Raw genomic sequence first — 11061 nt, forward strand, 5'->3', positions numbered from 1 at the left:
TTCTTTCAAATTCCAAACTCATGATTAAACCAAAATTTTTCTTATACTATACTCATAACATATTCCTAAGAATAATCATGTTTTGAATCATGAACAAAAGTTATCAAAATCACTAAAACCATACTTGAACTTTTTGGTTTCTCTTCTAAACAGATTTTTGTTTCTAACTTGTTTTGATCAACCTCTTGATCCACGACTTATATAGATGTGATCTTCAAACCAAAACATCTCATGGTTTAAAAAGGTGTCCTAAAACATATCCAAGCTTCAAACTTGAGATCACATGGTTAAACATCACCCAAAATATAAATTTAGCGAAGAACATCATCATTTTGGCCTAACCGAATATCTCCTTGCCTAAAATTTCATATCTTCGAAACTAATATCAAATATCTTCGAAATAACATTCTAACATGTATATAAGAGGCTTAGGATCTTCCAATAACAATATCAAAGCTACTGGAATAAGATTAAACCATAAAATATTTAAACTTTCTCAAAACAGAAATTATTTTTCCTCTTCCATCTTCTAAGTTTCTAGATCTAAGAAAATATTTCACCAAAACTTTTAATCATGTAACAAATCCTCAACCAATAATCATATACACATGTTAACAGTACTCCATAAAAATTTTGGACAAAGATTTATTCATTAGCTTGGTCAAAAACTCTAAAATATAACACATTCTCCAGTTTATCACCAAGAATGAGCTTTCTGGGGTCTAAACAAATTTTGACCGATCAAATGATCTCCAAATGGAACAAATAAAGTATCCTCGTAAACTAGAATCCAAAAGGAACAACTTTTTCATGAATGTAACTTTGTGAGAAAATACTTACCAAAGCTTCGAAGCAGGTGTGCAAAAGCAATAAGAAAAACTGTCCGAGAGTGTCTTTTGTGTTCTATGAAGGAAAAGTATAAAGGAGGGTTGCTTTTCGTGGGAAGTGGACTGGAGAGCCTCTTACACAAGTTATGGAAAGTGATAGGACTGAAGGACAGCTTGAGTGTTGGCCTTTTCTTTTCATTATAATAAACAAAAATCAGTCCAAGATCTTTTCTCAAGGTGGAGTGTAAAAGTGAAAGAATGAGGTGGCCCTTTAGCTTTGTACTTCAAGAACCTTCTAGGCCCTTATTTGTAAAGATCTAGCCAGCCAAGTGGGGGTCCAAAACATATCCAAATAGCAATCCTATGGTGACCAAATTCGTGGGCCTTAATGGGCCTAAACCGAATGGGCCTAAACTTTGGGGTTTAAAGAGGGTTTGGGTTGCTATCAAGCTCAAATCCAATATCACTTGGCCCAATCAAATTTTCAAGGTTAAGAAAGTTGGATAATGATGTTCTAACAAAAATTTGAAGGATTAGTAGTATGTGGAAGTGATTTAATCAAGTGATTAAATACAATACTAGAAATCAGATTAGAAAGGGTTGAGGCCAACTTTAGGGTTTGGGGAAACCGTTTAGGGTTCCGATTTCAACCATGCTTTTGGGCTTTCAATTGAATTCTCACCATTTAGGGTTTCACTAGAATTGAAACCCTCTTTGGTCTGGCACAATTTGGTTGATCAGATGAAACAAAGTTTTACTTAGGTGGCATGATCTCACACCTTGATTCCTTCAAAGCCAACAAACGTTTCTCATGGTGCCAAGTGTTTAATATTATTCACAAAGTGTGGCTAAGATCTTGCCAAGTGTCCAATAAAACTTCTATAGTCTAATTTGGACATTCCACACTGTGATTTTTAAACACTGCAATTGGTGCGCTTACCGAGATTACTATTCACTCCGAAGAAGTGAATCATAAACTTAGTACTAAAAATTCCTAAATATTCATATTAACATGCAATGAAAATCGTTTAACGAAATTCAACCTCGAAGTGCTCCTAAAAATAATTTCATAGTTTTAAACAGACATTTCGTTCGAAAATATGAAAATAAACTTATTGCGCCATAAAATCATAAATAATAAACTGAGTCTAATGGCGTAGACCATATTACATTCTGACATTTCTAACTATCGCAAATAAATAAAACTCATATTTCTTGCACTATAGTGAGTGATAACACTGACTATGTTGACAGATTAAAACCTGTGCGATTGGTCGATTCGTAAAAACTTATGGAGTTTTCACGAGATTCCTAAAGTCAATAGAAATTCCACCAATGTATTTCTAGTGGGCTGTTACATAGTCTCAAACTGCCCGAACAACGTACCTCCCGTAGGGTCAAAGGGAAGGGCTATGCCGAAGGCCACCTATCCCTCTCGCGATGGAGAGTGGATCCTGCCCCCCCGGTGGCCCGAATAACTTACCCCGATCCCCATCGCAACAAAGAGCGGACCAGCCACATCGCTATCCCAATAAGTTACCTCTCCCGCTGGATACCAAAGGGAAAGTTAGGCCAAAAGGTTGCATTATCCTTAACGTGGTGGAGTGTAGGTAAACCCTTGGCGGCTCGAAGAAAAAAGCTTACATTTCTTGTGAGCGTCAACAGGCGGGATCGAGTCCAGTCTCAAACTGCCCAAACAACTTACCTCCCTGCGAGACCAAAGGGGAGAGCTAGGCTGAAGGCTGCTCAACCCCTCTAGAGATGGAGAGTAGGTCATGCCCCCCTGCGGCCCGAACAACTTACCCATACCTCCGCCACAACGAAGAGTGGGATCAATGCTAGTCTAACCCAACATTTACCTTCCTTGTGATATCAAAGAGCAAGAGTGGGTTAAGTCTCAAACTGCCTGAACAGCGTACCTCCCGAGGGACCAAAGGGGAGACTAGGCTGAAGGCCGTTCTAGCCCTCCCGCAATGGAGAGCGGGTCATGCCCCTCAACGGCCTGAACAACTTACCCAGACTAGACTCCTATCGCGGCAAAGAGCAGACCAGCTATATTGCTGTTCGAACTTACCTCTCTCAAGGGATTCCAAAGGGAAATGTAGGCATAAAGGTTTTCTTATCCCTACTACAACGGAGTGTGGGTCAGTCCTCAGTTGCCCAAAGACAAAAGACTTACCTTCCTCATGAGCATCAATAGGCAGGAGTGGGTCTAGTTGCAGACTTCCCGAAAACTTACCTCCCTGCAAGACTTAAAGGGATGAGTCACATTAAATGCTGCTCTTCCCCTCTCATAGAGGAGTGCGGATCCAGCCCCCACGGCTGTCTGAATACTTTTCTTGACCTTCGCTAAAAACAAAAAGTGGGTTCAGCACCATCCTGACCCAAATCCAACCTTTCCCTACGATGTTAACGAGTGGGAGTGTGTTCAATCTCAAACTACCCCAACAAATTACCTCCCTGCAGGGTAACAGGGACGAGTCTAGCCAGAGGCTGCTCGAACCCTCCCGCGGAGGAGAGTGGGTCCAACGTTTAGGCTATCCGAATACTTACCCCAACTCCCATTGCGATGAAAGAGTAGACCAATCCCACGATCATCCGAAAAAGTTACCTCCTTGAGGAATCAAAGGGGAGGGTTTGACTTGAGCCGACCTCACCCTAATGAAGTGCGGGCCTAATCTTTCAACTACCTGACGCAAACAAAATTTCCAAAGTGGAAAAGTCAAAGCAAGGGGCTACATGGTGTCAACGAGCGGGAGCTGGTTTAGACTCAAACTGCCCGAAAAAATTACCTTCCCATGGGGTAACAAGGACGAGTTGAGCCTGAGGCCATTCAGACCCTTCCGCAGAGGAGAGCGGGCCCAACCTCTAGGCTGCCTGAATACTTACCTCGACTCCCATTACAATTAAAAACAAGCCGGCCCTCTGCCGCCCAAAGAAATTACCTCCTCGGAGGTTAAAGAAGCAGGCCGGCCTAAGGTGTTCTGACCTCTCCTCGGTCGAGAGTGGGCCAGGTCCTTTGACCACCCGAATACTGCACTAAAGAACACGGACATCAGCGACATGGTAGGAAACAACGAGCACATCGCGACATAGGCTAGGAGGCCTAGGTTTGCAAAATTAACTCTTGCCCTCAAGAACAAAATTATGATAGTATCCTTATCTTCCAACCAGGGATCAAATACGAAATGCCAAAGGAGAAGGGCGAGTCCAGCTCCAAACTGTTTGGACAACTTACCTCCCCACGGACTAAGAAGACGGGCTGAGCCAAAGGCTGCCTTGTCTCCACATGGTGGAGAGTGGGATCAGCCCCACAGCTGCTAGAAGAATTGATCTCGGTCATTATAGCGGCAAAGAGTAGCCTGGCCTACTCACATCCAACTTTGCAGCCACGACGCTGCGTGGGAGGGGCACAAAGATGACCACATGCCCAAGTAAAGCATGACGACACAAATTGGAAAAATAAAAGGATTAAATGAGCTAAAACGCAATCAGAAGACGGGCAGTGGAAAGTGGAAATCGACATAAGGAGAAGGCAGATAGACATTGGTCTCATCAAACGAAATCACTAAAAGTTTCAAGAGAATGACTACATCGTCAGCCTGCGGGGTCGTTCGAGATAGGCTGGGAACTAGCAGGGTGGACCGTATGGCCCTATATGGCGACAACACCCCCCCGCATAACGCTAAGCCCATAATTTCTTGCAGCCAAACTCCCCAGGCCGGCCATAAAAGAAAGAAAAGAAGGAAACAACTGGGAAAAATATGCAAAGGCAAATAGCCGGACACAGTCAATAAAGGGTAATATCATTAATCATTGCCAGCTACAATATGAGGCCGCAGAGTTATGGAGAGCAAGTTACAACATAAAACGACTAAGTACAATAATACACAGCAAAAGCCAGCTAAGCACGACATAAAGTTGGGAGGTGTAGCAAACCAAAGCCTCATCAAGTAAGGTCGCAGTAAGGTCCTGAGAGGACGACTACCTAATAAGGGCGAACGAAGGCAATGCAAATGGATAAACGGACGACTAGCGGGGTAGCCAAGAATCCTGTAATTTCCTGCAGAAAAGTCCCTTAGGCCGGCCATGAAAATGGAAAAGAGAAAGAAAAGCATGAAAGGAAAACATAGTAAAGACAAGCAGCTCGACACGACAAAAATGTGAAACAATTTAATTGATCAGAGTTGTATACAAGTCGTAGGGAGACAACGCATAGGTATGTACATTCAGTAAAAAGAAAAGAAAGGGAAGAGTAAAATAAAAGAGCAGCAGTGGCACCAAGGAGTTAGGGCGTGGCGACTTCAAGCCTCGGCACCTAGAGTACCAACCTCAGGACAGTCAGGAGTAGGATCCCTCAACTCTGAAGCAACAAGCTTGGGCACGGACAGAACGACAGGACCCGAGAAAGCATCAGGGATCTCTTTCCTTCCCAACTCACAGCTAATCATGAAAGCTGCCCTATCGATAGAGATATGGGCAAGGTCGAGGCCCAGCAAATATTTTTCGAAAGTTTGTGAATGCAGCTGCGGACTCCCCAAGAAGTGGTCCTGCATCAACCTACGACCCTTAAGGCACCCATGCCCCCACGCAAGATTGCGAATGCTCGGGACTGACTTTAGTTGCCTGTTTAGGCGATAGTGACCACTTGTACTCGAGAAAGGTCGCCCCGAAGATTTGTAACAAGCCACTACAACCGCTGGTCGTCCTCCTTTGCTTCTCTCTTGAGCCTTTTCTGGCGGCGTTTAAGTTTCTTGTTTTTCCTGCACTCCTCCTTCAAGGCAAGTTGAACCCTCTTCAGCTCTTGCTTAGCTGCTCCCTCTTTTCCCTCTCGCCGCGAGCACAATGAATGGCGGTCTGGGTCATTGTACGAAGGTCTTGGTTTTCTTGTTCAATGACTTCTTGGTTGTCCACAATAAAGGCCTCCAGTTGAGAGGAACCCTGACAACAAGAGGGGCCGACATGCAACGATTAGTAAAGGAAAACTAGAAAATAAAGAGAGAAAGGAAAAGGACAAAGAAAGAAATAGCTGAACCTTGCATAAAGAGCTAGACAAACACTTGGCGACTTGGTTGATAGCCTCCGCACGACTCCCTCCCGTTTCTAGCCAGGCCAACGGAGAGACGACTTCTATTGAGCCCTCGGCCTTAGACATTTGGGTAGCCGCCTTGGCCCAATTGTCGACGACCTCTTCGACATGCGCTCCCGTCTGAGAGGGCTAATCTTCGTGTCGACCTCTTAGACTAGAGCTGATTATAACATCCAGAAAGGAGTCACCCTCCACTTGGCGCTCCACCTGGGTACGCAGATCATCGCACGGACCCTTGGGACCCGTAGCCGACTACAACATCCAGAAGGGAGACACCTTCCACGTTGTATCCCACCTCCGCGACACGGGTACTGGAAGTAGCGGCTGCCACCCTCTCAATGACGACATCCAGACCTCACGAGCAAGCCTTGACCTCATCCTCAAAGGAGTGACTACCGGTAGCGGAGCGAGATGAATAAGGAGGAGAAACCCCCAGAGAATGCTGCTCCTCAATAGTCCACTCAGGGATCTCGACCACAAAGACTCCCCGGAGTAGGGCATCAATTTCACCCGCGTTCTAGAGTACATCTGCAGCATTAGTTGGCGAGGGCAGCACGGTGGGAACATTAGCCGAAGGGCCTTTCACTAGGGTTTCCAAGGACTTCGAGGAAAAAGGTCCAACCGGCATCTCCACTGGCATCACCAGGATAGTAGGATGGTGGTCCTCAAGAGTAGTTGAGTCCAGCCAGGGAGGAATCAGGGCTCCAGAAGGGAGCCTACTGTTGGCCTAGGCCCCCTCTAAGTGAGGCCTCTTCCCCTTACTCAATAGAGAAGGGTACGAGGGGCGCTTTCGGGCAGGAGTGACCAGGGGCCGAGCAATAGTCACTCTGTCATCAAAAGGAATGTGGCAAAAGAGAGGGAGAGAACCACTTAGGCTCTTCTCAGAAATGAGAGCTTCCGAGAAGACGCTATTGGAGGCTCTTCTGCACCCATTCACGAACGATGGCAATACAACGTGACTCAACAATGGTAGATGTCGGGCGCACCACCATGTCTTACAGAACCTTTCCCCAGTTCGTCCGGATAGGGAACTCGTGATGACTCACTTGACCCATCAGGAGCTCCTACCCGTGGCTAAACACAAAAAAGAACTTCGTAGACTAGTCCTTCACCTTGCGATACCTTGGCTCTAGGTTAATGAGGGCATGTATCACCTTGAAGCTGCAGACGTTTCCCTTCTGCCGTAGCACCTTGTGAGTAAGAAGGAACTCATGGCTGGTGAGACCAGCATTCTCTGGATCCGATTCTAGCAAAGCACGCTACCAGATGCTACTGCAACAAATCAAAAGCCTCCAAGCTTTTGAATGAAGTTGAGAGGGGGCTAAACCAAGGCGATCCAACAAGTCACGAATAGGGTGAGGCAAAGGAAGACTCAAGCCACACGTAAACATGGAAGGAAATAGGGCCACTCAAGTGGAGCGACCCTCGACGTCGACGACACCCTTGTGTGGACTGGGGATCTTGAAGAGCACTGATTCCTGCACCTGGTAAGTGAGGGCCAGTGATGCTAGCATTGTCGCCTTAGTGTTGGAACGCCAACACCTACCCTCGAAAAATGGCCCAACATCTGCGTCACCCCCACCAGAAACCATGGGTATGGTGGTTTTCTTAGAAGCCATCAACACAGAAGTAGAATTTAGTAAAGAAATGAGAGTAAGCAAAGAGAGAAGAAGTTGGGAGAACATGGATAACATGAGAGCTACAGTACGATGAAAGGAGAGGGGACTGTAATCCAAATTGTACTTATATAGGGGAAAGACAATGGTTGATCTCCCATGCCTCGTGGCAAAAGGGAGAAGTATGAGAAGCTTCGAATATTGGGAAATGCGCACCACGGAGCAACTCGAAAGCGAAGAGCCACCAAATGCCCTCGACATTGATATAAATGAAAAGACGCCATCAGAGTTATCGAAAGAAGAGCCAACAAAAATGGAAGGGAAACGATACCGGGGTAGCCAAACGATGGGAACCTCCACAAACTTCGGAGTCGAGTGCACGTTAGTAAAGGGATCTTGGGCCCAACGACAAGGCGGGTTCAAGTAATAATAATTCTCATCGTACTCGTCCGGTGAGAATTAGCAGGGTAATTGTAAGGGAATTTTTCCCTTTTTGTCTCAGCGGGCCTAAGAATGGCAACTAAGGGAACAAGAACCAAAGGCCCATCCCAGAACAAGTAGAGTCTCCAACCCAGCCCAGGGGTAGGCTCCTCTGGACGCAACCTGTATGAGGGAACGTGGTGCAGGGCATGAGACTTACCGACCTGGAGACCCCTCGAATAATGTCCAGCTCTTGAGTGTTTGTTCGTGTAGTGGGCATAAAACAAGGGGATCCTCGATCCTCTAACAGGAGGGACATCAATGGACCACAAAGGACGCTAGCGGGGTGGAGAAAATCGGAAAACCATGCCTCATTAATGGCACCACTACTCGAGCTACACGCCACATTAATGATTTCGTCGCAGAGTCATGCCACATTAAAGGACTCTGACAAAAGGAACAATATGAAGGACACGGACTCCATGGGGGCAGACATGATTTGTTCCCCTAGACTCATGGTATAAATAGCAAGTCCCACGTATGAGAAATATCTCTTTGATTCCTAGACTCTCTCACTTATTTGCAAACTTTCAAGAAAATTTATCAACTTTGGCATCAAAGGCTCCCTGACCCCAAAGGTTGCCCTCTCCTAGTTGCCTCCTTCCTTATCTTTTGCAGGTCCAAGTTCTGAAGATCTGAGTTGTTGGAACCTAACTCAAAGGCGTACGAAACACGACGTTAACAATTTGATTACATCAAGTAGGCTGACTTGGTCTTTGAAAATTACATGGAAAGCAATGAACAAGTGAAAAAATAAGTTATTTTAATGCTAATAATATGGTTGATTAGGGCTAGTGAAGGCAAACAAATCTCATCTGTATGTTAACATGAGAAAATCTCATTTACTTAGCTCTTAGTGGACCACATGGGAGGCTTTTTTTTTTTTAAAAAAAAAAAAAAAAAATCCAAGCCCAAAAGATATTGCACTCAGCAAAGGGATTTATAAGGAAATTGACCCTTGGTCTCCATGAAAATTTGCAATTCAAGTGAAGCTGCATTGGAGTGGAAGTTACCACTTTCCATTGCGCAAAAATGATTCACACATCACCACTGCGTCGTAACAAGGGAGACCCACCTTCCACAAGTTATAAGGAAAATGCTAGCTATTTAGTTCTTTTTATTTATTTATTTTATGGTTAAAAAAGTGATTGTTAATAAAATTTATTTATTTTTTCTCTTAATGATCAAGGATGTTAAAAAAATATTAAAAAAAAAATCTACTAAAGGTATGCCTGCACCCGTTGGATCGCTAGCACTACTCTAATCTATTACTATATATAAAAGCAAAATCATGCAATTCTAACGTGGCACTCTTTCCGTTCAAGTTGGTTATTGTTGGTGATAATTAACTGACAATTAAAATAAAATCTCAAAGTTTTGGGTTGGTGATCTTTTAAAAGCAATATTTCACTGATATAAACTGTTTGTAGTTTTTAAATTTCATTTCACTTCTCACGTATAAAGTTGTAAACCGTGCAAGACTCCATCAAAAGGCACTCATATCAACCCGTGTATTTTTTCAAACCGCAAATAGACCGCATCCTTTATTGGCGTATCGATTTGGATTAGTTTATTTAACTTCAAAGAAAGTGCTTTGCTTCATTTCACTTTCTTGTCCATTCGCTCTCTCTCAAATCATTGCCACTCTGTCTCGCTCTTTTGGAATCCTTTCATCTGCATCAGGAATCCTTCCAACCATTTGAGCATGCCAAACACGAGTAGATGATTCAAGTCCTACCACGAGACCAAGCCACTGTACATTTCTGCATTAAACTATGTTTTAGGTGTGGAGGTGCCATTGGGTTGTAAGAATCTATGATATATTGAGGTGGGGTTGACGTTCAAAGGAAAATTAAACAGGTGAGTCTGAGAGCCTTTCGTGTGTGTGTATATATATATATATATATATATATGTATATCATTATAAAAGGAGAACCTTACTTTAGAAAGGATCAGAGTTCAATTTTCGAAAGCTTCTTCTAAAGCTTATGCAAAAACCCTCTCCTATTCTCTGCTTCCACTATTGTGTAAGTTATTTTCAAATTATTAAACTTATATTAATGCAAATGAACACTACATTTGCATTTATCTTATTTTCATTAATTATTGCATACATGCATATGGTCGATAAAACCGTCTGCATATAACTATGCATATTCTATTTTTCTGCTTCTTCTACTTCTGCATAGTAACTCGTGAAAATAATTTTGAAGGAATCAGAAGTACAGATACCAAGCTACGGGAGAGTTTTGACATGTGTTTTGATTTTCTTTACTAGAGTAGTGTGAATTTCTGACCAAGGAGGAGGGTTTTGTAGAAGCATTTTAAACAAAGGTCGACATTGTTTCCTCATATCTTGGTAAAAATCAGCAACATAATTGAGAGATCCTAAGAATCTTTACAATTGATTTTTGTCAATGATGACATCAGGAAATTTGTCAGCAAATTCAATAGCCATTTGAATGGGTCTGATTTTGCCTTCAGAAATATCATAACCAAGGAATCTAATCTTGGTTTGAAATAATTTGATATTTTTCACAAAAACGACAAGACCATTTAATCTAATGATGTCTATAAACGAATTCAAGTGTTTCCAATGATCATCAATATATTTGGAGAAAACAAGGACATCGTCAATGTAGACAATGGTGAAATGAGTGAATGAATTGAAAATATTGTTCATGATATTTTGGAACTCACTACGGGCATTTTTTAGGCCAAAGGGAATCATATTCCACTCGTAATGTCCAAAAGGGATATTAAAGGTAGTCTTATACCTATCTGACTCAGCTATCTGGATTTGCCAGAATCCTGCTTTTAGGTCAAATCTGGAGAAGACAATAACATTACTTAACCTATGAATCAAGTCATTTTTATTGGGAATAGGGTACCTAATCCACTCTAAGATTTTGTTCAGAGGTTTGTAGTTGATAACTAGATGAGGTGTTCCTCTTTCTAGTTCAACATTTTTCTGGACGTAGAAGACAGCACAAGACCAAGGGGACTTGCTATGTCTAATTATCCCTTTTTTAAGAAGATCATCAATTTC

The sequence above is a fragment of the Juglans regia genome, chromosome 3 (genome assembly GCF_001411555.2).
Source record: "Juglans regia cultivar Chandler chromosome 3, Walnut 2.0, whole genome shotgun sequence".
Classification (NCBI taxonomy): Eukaryota; Viridiplantae; Streptophyta; class Magnoliopsida; order Fagales; family Juglandaceae; genus Juglans; species Juglans regia.